At 40.6% G+C, this 22,955-nt stretch overlaps 1 protein-coding gene across 2 annotated transcripts in view; it reads right to left on the bottom strand.

Annotated features, from left to right (window-relative positions):
- zfpm1 (zinc finger protein, FOG family member 1) overlaps positions 1 to 22,955 on the bottom strand; it is a 104,165-nt gene that overhangs the window by 60,482 nt on the left and 20,728 nt on the right. The window lies entirely within an intron of this gene.

The raw sequence follows: 22,955 nt of genomic DNA, 5'->3' as shown, positions 1-22,955 counted from the left end.
AACACCAACAGAATATAATATTACCCTAGGTCTGCAGAAGGAGAAGGACTTGTCTTCCCATGAGCCTGGAGTCTAAACACACTGTACAGGAGAGGTGAAAATAAACTTTAAACAAGCTACTTATGAGCTTCTGAAGGGAGGAAAAATACCCCCAACACACTGATTCTCTTTTATTTAACTGGACTGATTCAAATAAGGGTTTCCAGAATTGGACAAGCTGAACGGTCTAATCCAGAAGATTAATAGCAAGAAGCCAAGGGGGACCTTAAAGCTAAATTACAGTATACCTAAAATTGTAGCTAAAAGAGTGATTAGTGCAGGGCTGATCTGTATCAATTACAGTTTCATAATCCCTGCTGACCATAGTAATTATACAGTACTTTTGATCTATTTTAGCCCGTTTGAAGATTACATCCAAAAAAAAAAAAAAAAAAAAAACAGTCAGTTAATATGGATTTAATGTGACTTTCTTTAAATTGCTTCATTAATAATACTCCCTCTATAAGAGGAATACACCAGGCTGCTTTAATGGCGCATTAAGAGCTCCAAACCTTGAAATATACCATCAAATTTACCGGCAGTTTTTTCCCCCCCGTTTCTAAAGACGGAGTTAGTTATTAGTGTGTCAAGGCGAGCTGATTATGAAAGGTCGTTTCTTTTATGTTCGTGTGTGTCGGATGACACGCTTGGTTCTCCGTCCCGAGAGGATACGACGAGAGAATTATTCATTCAGGTTAACCATTTCTTAAAAGAGGATTAGGAAGTGCTAGAGTGGAGCAGAAATGGTTAATCACTGCCGAGGGAAACAACAACTCTCGCACATAGAAAGTTGTCCAAATAGAGTGAAATTAATAGCGAGAAAACCAGGATTTTTTTTCTCCCCCAATCCAGACAGGTTGCAAATTAATTTTCATTAGGTTGTGTCAAACCAACGGAGGGATTGTTTCGGAGCTAAAGCCGTGACTGGGGGCGTATATATTTACAATACGGGAACAAAAGGAGTCTATAATCTATACAAAGCTAACAACAATACCCATGAATAAAGAAGCTTGTAGAAAAAGGGAGAGGCAATTTTTCTAATTCTGTTAATTTCACTTCCAAAGCAATTAAAAGCAGGCAGAGATAATGCTGGGAAACAATCGCCGGCTGACAAAGTGTTTCTGTCTTTGTAAATGAAACATCTTTAGGCTAATTTCAACTTCCACGCCTGCATGGTTCACTCTAATTTCAGATAAAATTAACACAGCTAGATTTGGACCTTCATAAAAAAATGAAAAAAAGAAGTGGAGGAGAAAGAAAGAAAAAAAAAAGATCGATCCAGTACACAATATTTTTAGAACGTCGCACAAGCTTTGCTAGATCTAATTTTCAGTATCTTTAAGGACATTTTCATACAATTAATTTCCCTTTAATCATAATTGTACAAAGGGACTTCTCTGTATAAAATTCCAATTATATTTCCTGTTTAAAATGTGAGTTTGAATTATGATTTCTTTCCTCATTACAGCTCTGGTTTAATGAATCAATCGCTGCATCACTGCTTTCAGACATCAAATGGTGCGGAAAAGTTTGGGCTCGACTTTTATCCAAGGAGAAATATTCTCTCTCGGTCCGCTTCTCTTCCTGTCTGGGATAGTTGGCAGGAAGGATAGCGGGGCCCGGGTGATAAGTGCGCCACATTCTACTTCATTTGATAGTTTTAAACTTAAAGCCTTATTAATTGTTACGCCGCGATATCCACAGGAAAATTGGAATGAACTCATTTCCAGAGATGGAAAAATAATAAAAAGACATAGCCCACATGTGTATCTCTCTGGGAGGGACATCAATTAAGTGGAGACTTATCCAACAGCACCACGGAGCTCAGTGAACTGAAGACGGAACGAAAGCCGGAAGCTTACATTTAGTCGTATTTCCAAACTTGAGGGCAAATAAAACTTTGATGAAATTCAGGAAACACTTCACATCAGTTACTGGAGAGAGAAAGACTCGTGTTTTTGAACGTTCTCCTTTACAGAGTCAGTTACAGACGGAGAACATGACAAACAGTGAGAGCCAACAAAGTCAGATTTGTTTCGGTTGAACTGCTTAAGGTTTATCAAAGAGGTTTCCAGAACAAATTGCAAATTTTACAAGTATACCTACTGAGGTGCACTGATACTGAGAGCTGTGACGTCTGCCTCAAAGAGTGTCTGAATATATTCTGGAAGGCTAAAAGGAGAACACACTGAATGAAGATGCTGTAGTGGAGTGAAGAGCAGACCAGTGATCAGCTCCACAAGCCTTTCAAGACATGTTGTACTGATATTACAGACTAAAGCTGCAACAATTTTTTTAATATATATTGATTACTTTTTCATTAATCATTAAGACATTCAATGTGAGAAAATATTGTCAAACACACATCTTAATCATTTCGGTTTGATTATTTTGTGAAGTTTAAAATCCCAAAGAGATTCAATTTCTATGAAACAATGGCTGTGTGTCATTGGAAATTTCACAATACCATCAATACTAATCCTTTTTTTGACAAAATAAATATTTTTATTTATTTAACAAAATAGAACAAATCCTGCCTTAATAAAATAATATAAATTAGAAAAATAAAGTAAATTTTGAAACAGATTCCTGAATTCCTGATTTAGATAGACTATCTGATCAAATAATATTAATGTTAATCGGATAACAATGCTAATAATCTGATCACACCATTTTTAAGAGCCTGCTGGTTTTTAGTTCAATGCTACGGACATTGACTGATAATAGACTTATTGTTTTTCTCCAGTTGATTGAGATTAAACCAATCAAATAAAAATAGTCTACTAATGCATTAGTAGGTCCAGAGAAAAATAAACAATAACTGTTTGAATAATCAATATTGTTGAGCTTGAATGAGTTTTGACGGTTTATCAGACAAAACAAAAAACTGATCATCTTAGTTGTTTTTTTTCTTCCTATTTTTAGTTAATTTAATGGAGTAAACTCAAGACCGAGACCTGGATGTACGATGTCCAATTTAGGGACATGACTGTCCACAAAATTCCTCTGCAGACATTTTAAGAAAACTGTTATTTTAAAAGGTGTTTCAGGCGAAACAGAGTTTTGAAATGAGTGATAAAACAATAGTTTGTTCCTGAAATAAAGTTATGAGTCCATGTAGATGGAGGACAAGATGAGAGCGACACAGTGCTACTACAGGAACACTTGAGCTCCAGCACAGAGACTGCAGCTGTCTGTCTCAGAGGAGAGGCAGAACAAAGTGCTGCAGCTGATGAAGGCAGCCAAAGATACTGCTTTATTAACTCTCCGTCCACATCAAACCTGCAGCAAGCAGCTCGCTGATTAAACACAGAGACAACACACATCAAACCCGCGTGCTCAACAAGCCTGATTAAACGGACGCAAGCCTCGGCGCTCTCACGCTAATAACCCGCCGCACGGAAAAACACATCAGACCTGAAAGAGGGAGAGGGAGAGGGAGAGTGGGAGAGGGAGAGGCGTAGTGGTGGGAGGAAATCACAGAGGAGAAACATTAAAGGAGGATATTTAGAGAGAGGAAGAGGAAGAGGATGTGTGAGCTCTCCAGAGAGAAACGGAGGTACCTGACACAGAGTCACGGACTGGAGAGGAGCCACTTATTGATCAGAGTGAACAGAATTAGCCTCCACTGAGGAAATACTTTTAATCAACTTTGCTCTTGAAGTGTCTCTTCCTCAGCGCCGCATGGGCTCTCATCACGGCTCCGTGGCCGGTGTTCCCTATACCACCAACACTCGCACGAGAGGAAGCCCACACAGCCCGCGATATCCAACTGTTATATTCAGCCTGAATAATAATCAGCCTTCTCTCCTCGGCCTTTAGGATTTGAGCCGCGAACGACGGCCCATTGATTACTCTCGGGACGGCCGACCAAAGCAAGGGGAGTTGGACAGATGTGGAATCCCAGGGACTCATCGACCGCTCCACACAGCTTCACATCTAATGCGAAGAGGAGAGAGTTCCCAGGGTGCAGTGGGGCGTGAGGCCTAACCATCAGTCCTCTGAAACGTCTCTCAGACGTTCTGACACCGACGCAAATTCTCTCACCAACGCACAGTTTGCTTCCATTGGAAAATCTCCAGTGTTACGGATGAACTGCATTATGGAGCAACTGTAAAAAGGCAATCTCAATCTCAAAGATTTGTTTTTGTCTGCTAAATCACTACAGAAAGGTTCTTTGAGCTAATGGCCCCCTGATGAAAGTCAGTCAAATTGTAGTTTGTAGTCCCTCTGTTGTTGAGAACTATGCAATCCTCAATATCCTCCAGATACACAAGAAATGTGAGAGGCAGCTCAGGTTGAAATGTATTATTTGTATAAAAAATATGTGAATAATAGTGGGGGTTTTCCAATATCAACACATTTGACCGCACTCTCTTTCACACATCTGAACAACAACAAACCGTTTTTATTTGACGACAGCAACTGCGAAAAATAAGGTTCCAAGATCACTTTTTGCATCAAATAGGAACATCTAAATTCCATGCCACAGCAGGTTTGCCACCATGGCCGTAAGAAACACAAAGCACCCACCCAGAGTGAAGGACGGACTGAAGGGAGACATAAATACGCTGAGATAAAAGGGGAGGCCGGAGGGGAAAAAGGAAGAAAAATAGAAAATGTCCATCACAGCCGTCAGGGAAATACACATACTGTAAGGCTAATGATAATGACTGATCACACTGTGCTGATAACGGGGTGAGCTGCTGCACTCGAACGCAGCAGGACACCGAACATCAAAAGCTGCAGAATGCATGAACATAACACAGAACAGCCCGTTTCTGATCATTCTTAACATTTTGAAAATGACATACCGATAAACTGCAAAATATTCAAAAAATCTAAAAGTCATTTGAGAGATTCAATACATAAATTGATCATATTTAAGACCTTTTTCAGGCCTTGAGTTTAAAAGAATTCAAGGCATTGCTTGAATCCGTTTTCTCAGCAACACCTCTGAACCAAAGAGAGAATAGTCTCAGTCTCTCCTCTCCTCCCTCTCCTCCCTCCATTACGACCTGCAGCCTCTCCTTTATATTCTTGCTTCCTCCTCTCTTTCAGTCATTATCTCACTGTTCCTCATCCCCTTACCCCCCCTCCCCCCACCACCACCACCACCAACGCTGCCACCACCACCTCTCTTTCTTCTTCTCCGTCCCCTTTCAATATCACTCATGCTCTCTCTCTCTCTCTCTCTCTATCCCTTATACTCCATCACCTTCCTTCCCTCTCTCTCTTTCTCTCCCTCCCCTCCCCTCCATCCCGTTTTCTTTTTTTTTCTCTTCCCTGTGAAAAAGCGTGGTGACTGGGAGCGTCACTCTGTGCGGATAGCTGGGAGCCGTTGGCGGTTATCGGCTCCTGCAGACTCTCTCTGCCGGTCTGATCTGTCTCCTCTTCATTAAGCAAATACGCCGACGTGGAAATGAAAACATAATAGCTATTTGATTTCCAGCGAGATATTTTGCATATTGGTTCGGAGCTGATAGCGGAATTTCATCAAGTCGTTTTTTTCTCTCTCTTCCCTCCCTCTCCCGCCACCGCCCCCACCCCCCTGCCTCCTCCACCACCTCCTCCTTCTTTCCCTCCATCCGCATGCTTAAAAAACTGAATTACTGAGCTGGACCGGCTTTCAGAGAGATTTCTTTACATTGCTGGGAAGAGAAAAAGAGAGAGGGAGAGAGAGAGAGAGAAATCTAGTTCCCCTGGAAGACTACTTAACCGATTAAATATCCCCCTATTCCCATATTTTTTTCTCCCTTTCCCTTTTGATAACAAGGAGAAAATTTGAAGAATTCACAGCGCTTTAGGTTGACTATACTAATCAGAGATAGGAGGGAGAAAATTAACTCCTTAATGAGCAGAGCCGTCTCCCTGATAAAGGTCCTGGGGAGATGGCGGGGCGGGACACTGGCTGAACCTTGGGAGAGAGACATAGAGACAGAAAGGAATAGACAGAGGGCCTCTGAGGAGAAGATGTTTGGGTGTGAGGAGGGCAGGTGTTCAAGGATACCCACAGTGCCTTGCATCAGCGCGAGTCGTGATGGATCGCCCAGTGGCAGGGGTATCCTTCATGCCCCCCTCCCGCCCCCGTAGGAGAAACTAGCCCTAGAGGAGGGGATCAGCAGCCTCTTCACAGCGGGCCTATCTGATGGTCCGGCGCCTCTCAGGAGGACTATTCAGCGGCCCGAGTCCACGGAAATAAATCTCCTCGCTGCTGCTTTCCATGTTGGAACAGCGTGTTGCCTCGGACCTGATAGCAGCCCTGCCGTGTTACAGCTGCAGCCCAACAAATACTGTACACGAACACACACACTAGACACACACACACACACGCACACACCTTTGTCCAAGGGTTCTGAGGTGAGGAAAAAGGTTCCTGTTAACAGTTACTAAGAGCTCTGACTTCTTAAGTGCAGTAGTTTCCTATAGTATAACAGCTGAGCTTGGAGTTTTTTTAGAAAATGTTATTAAAACAGCAGGAAATAGTGCATTTGTTGGGAACATTTTTCAGTGGCGGATCAATACACCTTTTGCTAAGTATTTGCAACATTCTCATGTTCTTAAAAGACTGCCTACCTTTCTACTGTCTGTTTCTTTTTTAAATTCAATATTTGTTTTTGCCTATTTTGTTCTTGAAAATAAAGAAAAGGCAACTGGAAGACATCGCCTTGAACTCTGGTAAGTTGTGATTGACGAATATTATAACGATTATTGTGCAATTAATCAAATGATCAAATACCAGTACACTTAAATAAAAAAGCTAAACAAGAGAATTGTTTAAAAATAAGAATAGTAAATAAATAAGGTACTTTAATGATTGAAAAAAAAATAATACAGCGCTTGACAGTAACAGCTTCTAGGTTGCCAATGGCGACCGTTTTGATTTATTCACAAACAATTTTTGCATTAAACACTGCATGTGCTTTAGTGTGGTCACATGTGCACACAGGCTTCTGTTTAAGACAATCCCAATGCTGGATTTGTTAGGCCCAATCTGATTTATCAATCTAGCTCTTAGAATTAGAAAGAGGGTTGTTAAGTAATGGTTTGTCCACCAGAGATCACTGACAAATCTACTTTAAAATGTAAAATGAGCCGCTCTGTACATGAGATTAGTAGTAAACAAGTAATAAATAAGAAACCTGTTTCAAATATGATGATTATGTTGTGTTCAGTAATATAATATGGGATATTATGCCTTAATCAGCTTGTTTTAACTCTCCACTATCGCTATCGAAGAAATCCTGCATTATTAAAACTCCACTTTAAATCAGCCGTCTCAGTGGGTGACAAAGAACATTTGAGGGAAATCCAAAGGAAAATAATTTAATGCTACCTGTAACCCATATCCATGACAGACTTAGTTTGGTTCTTTTTAAAATCATTCTAGGAATTTCTTCCACGAACAGGGTGCGCACAAATAACGGAATGGAATGATGAGGATCATGGAACAACACACAACGTTTCAGCAACAGTGTGTCAAAACGGAACACACGACTCATTCTGCGACAACATGTTAGAAAGGCTGCATTTCAGCAGATTTCATCAGGCTCGTCTCCTCTCTCCATCTCTGAACACCACAGCGGCTCTCACTATCATCTTTGTTTTTTATGCAGCTCGCTGAGCTTTTGGCTGCACTTTGCACACAGTTCCCATGTGATGGAGGAATGTTCTGCAAAAATCTGCACTTTGGAGTGAAGGATGACACAACATGATAAATACTGTACACCAATCAATGGACAATATAGTATGACTGAACGAGGTGTATTTTATTTCAGATCTGACTGATGAGTTAATAGAAGGTTTTTCACCTTTTTAAATCAGATATCTACACTTTTAGTTACCTCTATATCCCTGAAGCGCCTCATTCATCCCTGCATGTTTACTGAGACACCTCATGATGTGTTGGATCAAGCTTTTCCTCTGGTATTCTGTTTCACAACCGTTTCTTCTCTGGCAGCACTTCAGACGCACTCACCCTGACAGACTGTCTCATGTTGCTCAAGGACGCCTCACTCCCACATACATCACAGTGGAGCAGCAGACTACAGCTCAGACACAGTAAGAACGAGTGCTGTGTTCCTGAGAAAAAAAACCCTAATGCAAAGTGAACATGAATGTATTGTGATAAGCTTGTAAAGGAAAGACAGTGTGTGTACGTTGCAGACGAAACTACAAGGTTAGGTTTAGGAAAAGATCGTTGTTTGGGTAAGAAGGAAAATGGAAAGCCGTTACTGAAGTATGAAAGTTATTTGACAAAACTATCAACATTGACTTCTCGTTTCACATGAAGATCGTACAGCGGTCTCCTGGATGAAAGGTTGCTGTTTTTTGGACCAATACACTTCCACTCCTTCCTGTATTGATTATACATCTTTGATTGTACGTTATCCACGTTTTCAGAGAATACCTACTGATTATGACGCCTGCTTTAACACAATCAGTTACATTTATATCAACTCACGAAAAGCATCTGCAATATGATTTGACAATATTATTACTGGGCTCCTCTATAGATTTATTTGAGAAACACTGATCCCCTGTTGTGTACCATGAGTGCCACATTGAGCTATTTGGATGTTTAGGTATGAGGTGCGCTTGGATGGAAATATGATTGATTTTGTTGTTTGCTAATTTCTCGCTACAGATCAAGCGTACCGATAAGCCAGCAACGTTGGCAGTGGCACTATTAAATGCTCTATTTTACTGCACTGACTTTCCTTTTTTTAGATTTGGAATTCATAGCTAGCCAAGTAAAGGAATCAAAAGACAAGCCACAGCTTATGCGGTTTGGCATACATACATTGGCTATTATGCACATTTAGTTGGCCGAAATGTTACAATATTTTAATTCTGCGTATAGGCTAACCATTTTTACAGTTGGAGAACTGTAAAAGGCCTGTGACACAATAAATGAAAATTGTGATTCATTTTCACATTTTGACAAAGCCTCAGGGCGCAAATAGAGTTAGGCTAAAGAGCTCAGGTTGACGAGTCCTGGTCTAGGAGCTGGGCAGTACAGGATTTCTAATTCTGTACACAATTTATTTTGCTTCAGAGCATCCGAAATTAACCAAATACATAAAGTGTGGTTAGTATTATGCAGTGTAGTTACACATGTGGAACCTAAATTCAGTTGGTGACTTTTAAACCCACTTTGATCATCAGTCAGCTATAGAAACACCTGACAAGCAACAAAACTGTGTGTTGGCATTTTTCAACTCCAGTTAGATAAAGTGATGTTTGTGGAAATGACTGTCACAAACATGTTTATACCTTTCTAAATAATTAAAACTAAAAACAAATCCTTATCCTTTCGTGGATTAATAAAGTTGTATTAAATTGAATTACACCCATTGTGTGCTTGAATACATTAGAGTCCTTTTAAACAACCCAAACAAACCCCCCAAAAAGAAATAGTGAGGTAAACGTTTGATCCAGGAAAAGATACTCAGCTGATGTTTATTTCACACTTAATATTTCAAGCTCCTTCCCCTTTAAAATGAACTGTTATATTTAACAATATGGAGGCCTGATTCTTAAACATGGTTGGAACATTTTCGCTCCCTAAACTCTCATGACCCCAAGCATTTAATTTATCTGTTGGTTTGCAAAGCTGACTGAGGTTTACTTTTGTATTCTACTTTCTAGGCAATAGGGGGCTATCATTTCAGACATGGTATGTCCTGCAGCAACCCTGTATATAGTTCAATGTGTTAATATTACATACAGGGCAACTCTGTACCTACTTCTCTTTACAAGTTATTAACCAACAACAGTTAAAAAACGGCTGATACCAAATACCCTCTTTGTCTTTTTAACAGACTGGTAATGATAAAAAGAAGAGGAGAAAAGGGAGTCAGAACAGGTGGTGTTTCAAAACAAAAAAAAGAAAGAGGGTAGGAGTTTGTAGAGAGGCAGATAGAGAGCAGTTACCATGCAGCCTGAGCTGAGACCCTGGACTATTGAAGCCAGGCATGCAGACGAGAAGCCAGCCGATAAGCCGGGCTGATAAAAGATAGAAAATAGCAGCAGATTTGAACTTTCCCACCGTCCTAAGATCCACAGGGGGAGGAGGGGTTGATTCAACTACTTATTGAATCCCTTCCTATCTGAAACAAGCCCCCCCCCCCCAAAAAAAAAAAAAAAAAAAAAACCCAACAGCCGGGCAAGGCCACGAGTGGAGCGGGATACAAGGTTGATACATACAAATACACACTCACAGCAGGATTCCCACTGCTGATACATTCCAACACTCTTCTAGACACTGTGGTGAACTCTCTCTCACACACACACACACACACACACACACACACACACACACACACACACACACACACACACACACACACACACACACACACACACACACACACACAGACAGACAGACAGACAGACAAAAACAGCATGATCGACTCACATACTGCTGAATTTTAAGAGTTAAATCAACCAAATGCTTTTTATTTCATGGAGGTCAAAGGAAGGTCAAGAAGAACTGGTTTGAGCAGGCAGACACACACACACACACACACACACACACACACACACACACACACACACACACACACACACACACACACACACACACACACACACACACACACACACACACACACACACACACACACACACACACACACAAGGTCAAACAGTATGTGAAGTCTAACCAGCATCGCTACATCCTCAAATCATATCAGAGACAGTGTTTATTTCTGTATCTCTGCTGCTCTCCGTTGACAAAGAGACTTGGCCTTGAGAGCAATGGTGAGAATATCCACGCACGTCTACGTACCAACAAACACACGCGTTCACACACTATTAGGTGAAATAAGGCCGTTCCCGTATCCGAAATGGTTTTGGCTGTGAAATGTATTGATGGGATTCATTCACAAGGTCTACACTCCAGACACTCTTGCGCACTGGAACGACTCACGTGCTCTGATTGTTACACAGCGGTACAGGAGTCACTCGTACAGGTACAGTGACTGTCGTTTCAAGGTTTTACACTTAACAGTTGCTTGAAATCGGTCGTTTGTGTTCATGACCAGACAGAGAAAACTATTGTAGAAACAAGGTTGCTTTTGTTTTAGGTCTCATATCTTGCCAATAACTAAAGCTCCTCTTAGCTCTTTTTAGCAGTGTGGTTCGGAGCAGTCAGTAAATAAAACACTGATGACATTAGCATTTTTGAGCTAGCTTAACTGCTATTAGCTTGATTAACATTGAGTCAAGGTCAAAAGTGCTGTTAATCTTGGAGCCAAAAAGAAAAAAAAATGCAGCTTGCTACATTAGCAGTCCGTAAATAAAACGCTGATGACATTAGCATTTCTGAGCTAGCTTTACTGCTATTAGCCTGAAAAACATTGATTTAAAGTCAAATGTTCTAACTGTTCTCTTTGTAGCCAAATAGAAAAAACAACGTAGCTCGCTATAAAATGTAGTTTTTGGAGATAAACTTATATAAATCCAGTTATTTGAACGAGTTGTTTTCACGTTGATATAAAATAGATATTAGCAAGTGTATCATTTTTTTTACCTTCCACCACTAGCTCTAAGTAGCTTATTATATCATTAAAACTAATGACAAGGTTTTATTTTAACAAAGCAAACGTCTAATTTAAAATACAATAATTTATTTCCTAATAATTTGAATGTGCGTTTTTAAGCAAATAACCACAATAGATGATGATAACACTTTTGTGATGGATTACGCGGCCTTCAGGTCAGTTGAAATTATTTTCGGTGGCGGTAGTGATCAAAAAATAGTCTGGATTCTTTTATACCAGCTGCTATAACAAAACTAAATAAAGAGAAAAAATATTTGTATTGTTGGTGTATCTGCTCGCATGTAGACGATCTGCAATCGTATCAGCAAAAAAAAAGAAAAAAAACGGGCATCTCTATATACTGACATTAATGCTCAGCAAAAGTTTCCCGATTACAAATATGAACCATTTTTAACAAGCACATCCCTCCCAGGTAAATCCTTGATACACATTATTACAATCTATAATTAGGCCAACATGGCAAAGTATTCAAGCTACATCTGTCATTGGTTAATAACAAGGTTGTGTGTCATCTTCTGATGTGCTGCATCAAATGAACAGAGAACATGAGAGCTTCAGGAGACATCAGATTCAGGTGGATCAGGGACTTTAACGGCCCCATCAGCATGAGAGACACTTCTACAAGTGTGTCCAGTGTTGGGAGAATGTGTGTGATTGGTGTTTGCCTGTGCTGTGCTGTGCTGTGCTGTGCTGTGCTGTGCTGTGCTGTGCTGTGCGTGCTGTGCTGTGCTGTGCGTGCGTGCGTGCGTGCGTGCGTGCGCATGATATAATGAGCCTGATTCCGATCCCTTCTCCTTGATCTCAACCCTGAATAAAGACGAAAGGCAGATGACAGATTATGATGGTATGCATGAGGAAGGAGAGAGAGAGAGAGAGAGAGAGTGTGTGAGAGAGAGAGAGAGACTCTCCCTCGCGCACCCTCCCTCTCTGAGCACCCCACCCACTCCCCAACATCACATCTTTGACATGAACCAGCTCAGCGTTCATGTCACGGCCATGTTGCGAACATGAAGAGAAACATTTTGTCAGCACTGGAGAAAACTAAGATCTTCAAATGATGAGGTCTTGGATTTCTGATCTGTTAATTATCTATGTAAATGTTTTTATAAAATGATCTTTACATGTTCCAGGTTTCCTCTTTTCTTCCTCTCCTCCTCTGCCTTGTTTCACCTACTCATCTTCCTCCTTCTTAGCGAAACAATTTAAACAATTCATTTTCATCCTCCTCCTGATTTCCTTTCAAGTAGCGCAGTGTCAACCCTGAAACCTCAGGTCAACTCTGCAGATATACCAGAGGAACACACACACACACACACACACACACACACACACACACACACACACACACACACACACACACACACACACACACACACACACACACACACACACACACACACACACACACACACACACACACACACACACACACACACACACACACACACACACACACACACACACACACACACACACACACACACACACACACACTTCTGCTGCTCCCAGAGACTAAACAAACTGAAGGAGGGAAAATAGCTCTGGCAAACAGAGACGACAAAAACATAACTGAGACATGAACTGCCCTGTGGTAAGGTTTGTTATGCAATTTGAATTGATATATTCACATTGAAACTGATCAATACTATTGTTTGTCAGTTGCAGGATCTTAAACTATCATTCCTTCTTCCCGCAGGAAGTCTAAGTGTCTTGTTGTGGTCTAATTTGTGTTTCACAGGCATTTTGGGGACATGAAAATGTAAATGTATAACAAAGCATCAGCTACAGGTGACTTCAATCCAAAACTGCACCTGCTTTCAAGAACCCGTAACCCAATTACAACTGATGGCGGACGTGCTACTGTTTGGTTGACTATGCAGGTGTTTATACCGATGCAGCCTGTTGCTCCATACATGGTGGTAGTTAGGGCTGTCTATGTGACTCTCTATAATGTTAGTAATAATGTACAAAGTGCCACCAGGCTAGCCTCACACAGGACAGGCTTAAAAAAAGGAGAAGATTTTCTCACTGAAAAATACAGCAAATTCATCTCACTGTTGAGCTCAAAACACACAAAACTCTAACCAACCAACTGTTTGACTTTAAATATGCAATGACTGTTAATATGTCCTCCATGGTCTTTTTTTATATTATATTTCAAAATAACAACCCAAACCCCAACTTTCTTTTTAAGGTTGCATGCAACAGAATGGGCAAAAAACAGATACTTTGTCAGAACCTATCAGGTAAAAGTCGGGTAGCAGAACTCTCAAAATAACATGTGAAGATCATCCAAGACGCTTTTTTAGAGTTCGATAATGATATTGATATTTGAACGAGTTAATATTATTTTACTTATAAAAATAGTAATAGTAACACACACAAAGAGTATTTATAAAGTTTGTAAATACTTAGATTTGTGTTTTTAAAGAATTGTGACAAAGACACAAACTGAGCAGGACATTTTACAATGTGAAATAAGTGTCAAATAAGCAACGATCAAGCCACATAAAATGCAATACGCCATTGTTTCACATGACAGAGTCACTGAACATCTGCCTCTCCTACTGCCAAAAAGAGGAAGCTTATACCAGGAAACCCTCTCTGAGGAGTAAAGAGAAATACCACGAGAGGGGGGGGTAAAAGGGCAGAGAAGTGATAAAGATAAAGAGACAGACAAGCAAAGCAAATGAAAAAACAAGTGAGAAAAGAGATGGAAAGATGATGGGAAGAGGGGGGGGCAGTCTTTTTGTTGGAAAAAGAGCAGAAACAGAGAAGAAGAGAGATGGGGGTGGGGGGTACGCCACTCACAACTTGGCTTTACATCTCTTATCTCCACCTCCTGTCACAAGGCTTAAAATAAAAATAAAAATAAAGTGCGATGGTGGCAGCCGTGTTGGTGCGATAGCCCCATGGAGCACGGAGAGGGGATGTAAAGCAGATAGCTGGTTAAATATAACCCGCTGCACGGCTGGCAGCAGTGAAGAAAGGGGGTACTTTCAAGAGGCAGGGCATCACTGGAGCCCTCACTGCCCTGATAACATCCATGCTAAGAGTGAGTGTGTGTGTGTTTGTGCAAAAAGACATATCCATAACTACCCTACTGATCACACACACACACACACACACACACACACACACACACACACACACACACACACACACACACACACACACACACACACACACACACACACACACACACACACACACACACACACACACAACACACACAAGAGAGTATGCAGGCCAAACATACACAATTACTTTTGCACACTGATAGAGAATGACACACACACACACACACAGGAGGGGCACAGCCGAGAAAAGATGCGCTCGCTCACATCTATGTATCTCTCTGCCTCGCCAAAGGAAGTATCAGCGACCCCCCCCCCACACGCAAAAAAGTCACAACGGGATTTCTGATGGGAAAAATGTGCTTTCCTCAGATGATGGTCAGATAGAGAGAGAGTACAGCCAAATGTCAGAGATGATAAATGGAAGGGTGCAGAGACAAGATCACACACACACACACACTCACACAAACACGACACAGAGACTGTGTCTTCCTCACTGGTTTTCAATACAGCACACATGCAAACGCACAGAGACACAGCAGGGCTGCAGCTGTCATTCATGTTTGAGCAATCTATCAAAGCTCACAGACAGCTTGTAATAACCTGGGTGAGAGAGCAAAATATTAAAAAAAACTACAAATAAAATGCACCTTTCTTGATAAACTGAAATGTCTGTTTTTTGGCCAACCTTCAGAAAGTTAATTTCAGTTTAAATTCAGTTTATCTGAGTATCAAAAATACGTGTTTTTCTAACTTCTGACATCTGTATTGCATCTTGGGATGCAAATAATGATTACTTTCATTATCAGTTAATCTCCCTTTCAATTTTTGATCAATAAATTAATCACAAAATGTGAATCAAACAGTGATTTATAGCCATAAAATATCACAAGGTGATATTCTTAAATGTCTTTGGTTTAGCCAGACCAACAGTCCAAAAATGTATATATTTCGTTTACAATGATATAAATCAGAGAAAAGCAGCAAATCGAACAAACACTTTGGAGGCTGGAATCAGATTAAAGTAAATGAGCCCTTATAGCTGCTGTCATTTTTTGGGGGTTCTTTTTTTTTATATTGGTAATTATTTTAATTACCGCTTTAACAAAAACACATCCAAAGTTAAAACAGAGAAGTCCCATTTCCCATTACTTAATTTCACAAACAACAGTTTCTGTGTTTTATCGTTTCTGTGTTTTATCGTTTATTATTTTTGTTATCCAGCAGGACAAAGTGTAGGTTATTCCCTCATTCATGAAAATGAACTTAAACAACCTCACGATGTAAGTGCTGAAACATTCTTAAGTTGAATAATATTGAATAATCAAAAAAATGGCCAAAGATTTACTGATAATGAAATAACAATTATTTGCAGCCCTTCAATTGTATATATATATATATATATATATATATATATATATATATATATAAGGTATGGTCATTAATTTATACGATTCAATCACATACACAGATCAATATGTGCCAGTTGAGCAGAAAGAGCTCTTCAACTGAAAAAAAAAAGCAGTGACTGTCTACCAATCAGAAAGCCTCGTGCTTTAATATATCACATAAACATACTGTATGTGGCTCCTGTTTTCATCATATATTTCCAACTGTCAGCAGGTCACAGAAGTGATGATATGGCCGCTGCAGCTCCACTGCTTGTGTGAGCAGTCACTTTACCACCTGCCATGTAAACAAATCTTTGGACCACGGCAATTATTTGCTAAAATCATAACCACAGGCTACTAAAAAAAAAAGATTGAGAATTATTTGAGAGGCTGGAACCGGGTAATGTTTTAAAAGATTACAGAATGGTCAAGATGATTACCGAACCATTTTCTCTTGATTGGCAAATTAATGAATCCACTGATTTCACCTTTGTTTCCTGTTAAACAAAAAAAAAATCCAAAGTGTTCAAAATCTTTCTCCCGGTGCGTTTAAGGGCAGAAATTAAGAGACATCGTGAAGAATAGCAGCTACCCCCACTACAGCTAACAGGGAACCAGATAAATGAAATAAAACAGAAAGCTAATTTTTGCCGATGAATTGGGTTCATTTCTCATGAGATCCATGTTTTACTTCTGTTTACATGTTCGTCTCCTAAATGTGACGCTATATGGGCAACTGACTTTGAAGCCTCAATTTCAGAGCATCCTCGAACACACCATGAGGTCGTTTTCCCTCATACTGTTTTCTGTCTGCCAAATAGGGGTCAGAGGTCGTGATCAGTTTCAAAGCAGCCATTTTGGATTCGGTCGGGGTTCAGTGTCTCGCTCAAAGGCTCTTCAGCCAGCTAAATGGTTTTGAGCCTTCATTATCCAGTAAGAGGATGACTCTCTGTCCACTAGATTAAGTCCTGGTGGACTCCGTATCTGGCCACCAGGTGACACCCATGATACTATCATGTCTAGTTTTTCTTAACCTGGACTGGCCTTACCCAGTCTGGTCTGGTGTCTTCTTGGGCTTTAGAGTCGCAGCTTAACTGAAGTGTGTGTGTGTGTGTGTGTGTGTGTGTGTGTGTGTGTGTGTGTGTGTGTGTGTGTGTGTGTGTGTGTGTGTGTGTGTGTGTGTGTGTGTGTGTGTGTGTGTGTGATGACTTCAGAGATAATTTTAATATCAGGCCGGTGTGGATTGCTGATAGTGTTTTAAGGCAGGGCCCGGTGGACCGAGCGCTGGTAGTACCTATCTGTAATTAGTAACCATTCCCTATCACTGATAAGATAAACTACGCCTGACCTTTTTCCATTTGGTCACCATGGCAACCCTGACACCCCCACCCCAGCAACCACCGCCCTCCCCTTCGTATTATTTTAGTGATTAAACAGCAAATAGCGCTGAAGATGTGAGGAGCCGATAGGAGCATGATTAATAATAGTCCTCCACATGGTCCTCTGAGGTGTGTGTGTGTGTGTGTGTGTGTGTGTGTGTGTGTGTGTGTGTGTGTGTGTGTGTGTGTGTGTGCTGAGGAGGAGGGGCCAGTCAGTGTCAAACAGTCATTGTGAAAAGGCTTGGCTTGGCTTTTTGTGGTGAATAATGGAAATTGAAGATGAGCTGAAAGTGAAATAAAAGCAGCAGGATGAGAGCGATGATGTCTCCCTTTTCCCAGAGCCGCTCTCTGAGGATAGGTAGTATTAACGTCACCCTCTCCCACACACCCACTCAGCTTCTGCCCACCGTGGCCCCTTACATTCTGAGGGGCCGCACTGGGAAGTGCTATCTGTTGATGAATAATGAATGCTGGATTCCAGGGTTACCTCCTCCTCACTTTAAAACGCTGCGCTGTGGTTTTAGAGTGGTGGGCAGGAGGACTAACCTCTGGATCAGAGAAACCCAGTGTAGTTCTTGATCGATGTCCGTGACAAACTTCCCCTGACTGGAAAAAAAAACACTCAGGTGTAAATATGGTAAAACTCTTTCTAAAAGATCATAATAAGCTAATAACTAGGTCTGTCTGGCAGACAGGACAACAAACATCTTATATGTGATAACAAATGTTAATAACGTAAAAAAAAAAATACATATGATGTCACATTCAACCCACGGCGTGAGAACTACCTTTGCAAAGGTGCACCATATTTTTCTAATAAGCCAATCCCAGCAGACTGGGCATCTTTTGGGAGGGGTCTTAAAGGGACAGCCACTAAAACTGAGTGTTTCAAACAGAGCTTGAATACAGGTATATTCAGAGAGACAGTTTGGAAAAAAATATGTGTTTTTAGAACATTAAAGCATTTAAACATGTTCTAGTAGCAACCATAATACAAGTATGAACATGGAAATGAAAATGAGCATTATATGTCTCCTTTAAATACTAAATGCAAGGGCATTAAATCTAGCACACAGCATGTTTTAAATGATTTAAATGTTGCTCTTCAGCCGTATGTATCTATTATACCTGATTCAGTCATTTATAGTAAAGTAGGACTAGACCAATATCTGTTGGCTTGGTGATATTTACAATTCTATTAAAAACTTTATTATGGCATTAGCCATTAAGTGTCACCTACCATTTCTGTAACTGTAATGAAATAGTGTTTAAAGGTGCAATTATAATTGTTTTTATGTCAACGATGAGTCAAATGAATATGTGTGAGGGGACACTTGTATTGATGAACCCACAACTTGTAGCTTGTTGCTAAAACTAGGGAAGAGAGAGAAGCCAGCTAGAGAGTCAGGTAGGAGTCAGTGAGCCCAAACCTGGGCCAAAAGCCAAGGGATAATTAGACTTTAATTAATCAGGTGTCCAAAAAAAACAAAAACATTACCGATTTATGTTGAATTTATTTTGCTCGGTGTTGTATTCTGAATTTGTAAATAGGTCATTGTTATCTGCAATTTTATAAGCTAGTTTTTCAGATTGATGCTGGATGTTATTCTGTTCCAAAACATTTCTTTTTAATACAGTAACTTTAATGTGTTCATTAACAGTGTCTGATGTACTGTACATATGTTTATAGCCGATGCTATTTTCCAACACCGGCCCCTTTATTTAAATCTACCCTGTGGATTTTCTGACCACTTGTAGACCTATGGACCGATGTTTTTAAGGGGTTTCACACAGCTGATGTGAGTCACAGTCCCGCTGATGGTTTTATATTATTTTGCTCCCATCATAAGTTGTTGGCAGTAACATGCAACAATATAGAAATGCACCAACACAAGGCAAGGTGGACGAAGACTGCGAGCTAGCAAATATGGATGTAAACAACACTGCAGACTTTAAATTCAAAAAGCGTGTTTAAGCAAGATACACAAAATTAAAAACTAAATGTTTTAATTGTAAAGCCTATTATTGCTGATCATTGCTATTTCAAGAGAAAGACACACATCAAGCCAGTTAATAATCACCTCTTAACAGTGCTATCCAATGGAACCCCTCAGTGTCTCCAAGCAAGGCCTTCCCCACTCAGAGGAAGCCTGCTCTGTATCTCCCTCCATTTGCATGCCGGGGAAACGAAGAGGAGGTATGCAAAGCAGGAGCAGTTGACTGAAAGGTCAGCGTGGGTTTACTTAGGCCAGGCAGCCAAAAAAAAGACTAAGCAGAACCCTGCAGACTGTTATCAGTCAGATCCCTCAACTGATAGGCGGGGTGTCACAGGTCCACTTATAGACACCACCTGGGTTATCTGTACTTACACAGGGAGGAGTGTGTGCATATTATAAGACCTGACTTCATCATGGTATGTAATCTTCGCATATCAACACCTATATGGACTGCAATAATCAAGGACATCAAATAAAATCATATGGATAAAATTATCTAAAATAGGTCTTTGATAGTTCTTTTAAAAAACTAAAATGTTCCTTAAAGGGACACTCGACTAATTCTGCACATAAAGGTCAACTTCTTTGTTGTGATTTGTACTACTCAGCATGTGAAAAAAGTTGTATTGTGTCGTCTCTTGAGGAGCTTTTTCAAGTCTGAATAATAAATAAAAAATATGAATAAAAAATAACCCTGATGATGTCATGGTGATGTCATCAGGGTTATCTCTGCTTGGGCTTTAAGGCTACACATTCTTATCAGAAAGTCTACATTACAAAGCAGATGTAGGCGTTTACCAGGAAGGTTGAGCCTCATGAAGAGAGGGCCTATGAGCTGCACCTCCACACACTAAGAACCTAAAATCAGGTCGTTCTGCGTTGGTTTGATTTTTACCCTTCTTTTTTATGTATCCATTTAAGCCCCCCTTATGGAAGTTCAACAGTGAATGACTGGAGTAATTTGTCAATTCTGATTTGATTGGACCTTTATTCTAACGAATAAAATAGTCCCCATGTTAACAGTTTACAACCTGCTTCATAAGATTAGTGAGTAGCTAGGACACTGTAGAAAGAGATGTTGCTGTTCATTTAAATTTATACTTAAATGTATTTTTGAACGATTTAAAATGTGATGATTACTAAAGATGTGATTTCATTAATTGCCTTTTTTATCCAGATATTTCAAAACCTACCTCTAATGGGTTTGTTTATTTTTTGTCTGTTTGGTTTTTGTTTCGTGAACTGTATCAAATTTCTTGATATCTCCTATTACCAGATTAGCACGGTTACTATTCCGATTTCATTTCTCCTAACTCTGGCCTAAGATCGAGAATACAGAAGGGTCTGCTGACATTGGAGGGGGGGATAAGAAGAATGTGCCTGGGAAGGCGGGTTTAGCCAATCAGATGAGTGTCAGCCATCCCAAGATATTTTAAAGATAATAAGCATTCTGGGCTATCTCTGGAAAATTCCTGCCCCTTACAGTGGAGCAGATAATGGATGCCATACACTGCTGAGTGATGTGGATGGAGGCAGGATCGGATTCACACAGGCAACATACACCACACACACACACACCCACCCACAAGTTTATACATACTGCTGCTGGTATAAGCACTTCCCAGCAGCACTTTGAAAGCAGTGGGGCTGTGGTACACACACACACACACACGCACACGCACACGCACACACACACACACACACACACACACACACACAAGGACACACACACACACACACACACACAGGGACACGGTATGGCCGCATGATTGCCTGAGTAAGCGAATTAGCCTCAGCGATGGCTGAGGAGGCAATAAGTCGGCAGAAAAGAGGGATAATCTTTTATCTTTCACCCTCCCAAATGATTTCTTAAAGTCTGTATCGCTTCCCTGACAGTTGACGTTCCACTTTTTCCCCTCTTTCATTATTTATTTATCTATTTTTGCTTTGTGTGAATTCAGCTAAAATACTTCTAAAGCGCTTAATGGTCCTATCGCCTCCTCAGATCTGCTGCCACATGCTGCCTTTTTCCCCGCTTCCCCCCTTTTTTTTGGAGATATTCTCCGGCCCGGCCCCCGAAGAGCCGGCACTTTATCAAAACCGTCTTGACGAGAATGACACGGCCAATTATTGACAAATTATTCCTTCATAGAATGACAGTAAGACAAGGAGCAGAGTGAGGGGGGGGGGACTATTGGCTTGATGAGTGGAACCCTCCCCAACGCCCCCCTAACAGGCCTGAGGAGACAGGCGTCTATCTATCAGATTCTATTAAGAGCTCGGCACTTTGGCGAACAAAGCTGCCCGCGCCCCGCCACGCATTAACTGCTATTATACGCTCATGAACTTTGTCACAATCACAATGGTTCGCCCCATTCTCCCTTTTGCACATTTTGAGTCTCCTTTTGTGTGCTTAAGAACTGAGAAGCACATCGCTTTCCCTTTGTGTGTCTCTGTGTGTGTGACAGTCAAAGATGGGATATAGGACATGATGATATACTGTACAAACAATAAAGACATCTGTCAGAAAAACACTTTAGTGGGGACTGACTAAGCTCCATGGGTGAAACTCTCATTAGTGAGTTGTTTTTAAGGTCAGGAAAGTCAGGATATTAGAATTCCTTCCAGCATGTTTGTATGACTGATGTCTATTGCAGGCTTTACGGCGTTGCTCACTTTGAGAAAGTGCCATCAAATGTGGCGGATCAAGCTTTTTGACATGATGCCCCGCAAATTCTGCATGTTTACCTCAAGGGCTGAGCTCAGGGGCTGAAGACAAGGATGAAAAGATCCTACCAAGCAGAGAGAGGTCTGACCTTCACAACCATTCTTGATGTGTCCTTAAAAAATCCTCTGAAGCACGCAGGGCTCAACAATAACAGCTGCCAGGTTGCCATTGCCAACCATTTTGAGAAATGGGCAACTAATTCTTGGTTTAAAAGTTACAGTCAGAACTGGAACCAGACAACACAACGTGCATGTAGTGAGTTTATTAGCATGCGCACGGGCATCTGCTTTAGGGACAACAAATTCATATTTGAGTTTGGGGGGGAGCAGCTTGACTGACCCGTCAACATCACAAACAAAGGTGAAAATTGATTCCACTGACAAGGAGCTAACATGAATGAAAAAGGATATTTTGGACATCTTAGAGCTTGTGTTTTGTTTGGTAACTGTAATAAAGCTTTTATTATCTTATGTAATTTTTATTTTGTTATTTTATCCCCAAAAAATATATGCTGACTAAAAAAAAGGTAACCACTTTTAAAGGTAACTGTTGGGCCTGTGAGAGGGAACGTTTTGAGGAAAACATGTTAGCACCAATTCTCTGACATTACTAATCCATTGGCCTCTGACTGGTTCTTTTTAATCGGACAGTTATTGGTTTTCAGGTGCAGCCTTGCTGCTGGATCTTGAGTGCTCAATGCGAGCAGATTGACCCTCCAGGATCCAGCATGACACTCCAGCGCAGATGACGTATTCAAAAATAGCACAGGTGTAAAAA

This window comes from Anoplopoma fimbria, chromosome 19, assembly GCF_027596085.1.
Source record: "Anoplopoma fimbria isolate UVic2021 breed Golden Eagle Sablefish chromosome 19, Afim_UVic_2022, whole genome shotgun sequence".
In the NCBI taxonomy this organism is placed as follows: domain Eukaryota; kingdom Metazoa; phylum Chordata; class Actinopteri; order Perciformes; family Anoplopomatidae; genus Anoplopoma; species Anoplopoma fimbria.
Note: the sequence above shows the minus strand (reverse complement) of the source record. Positions and strands in the feature narration are given on the sequence as shown.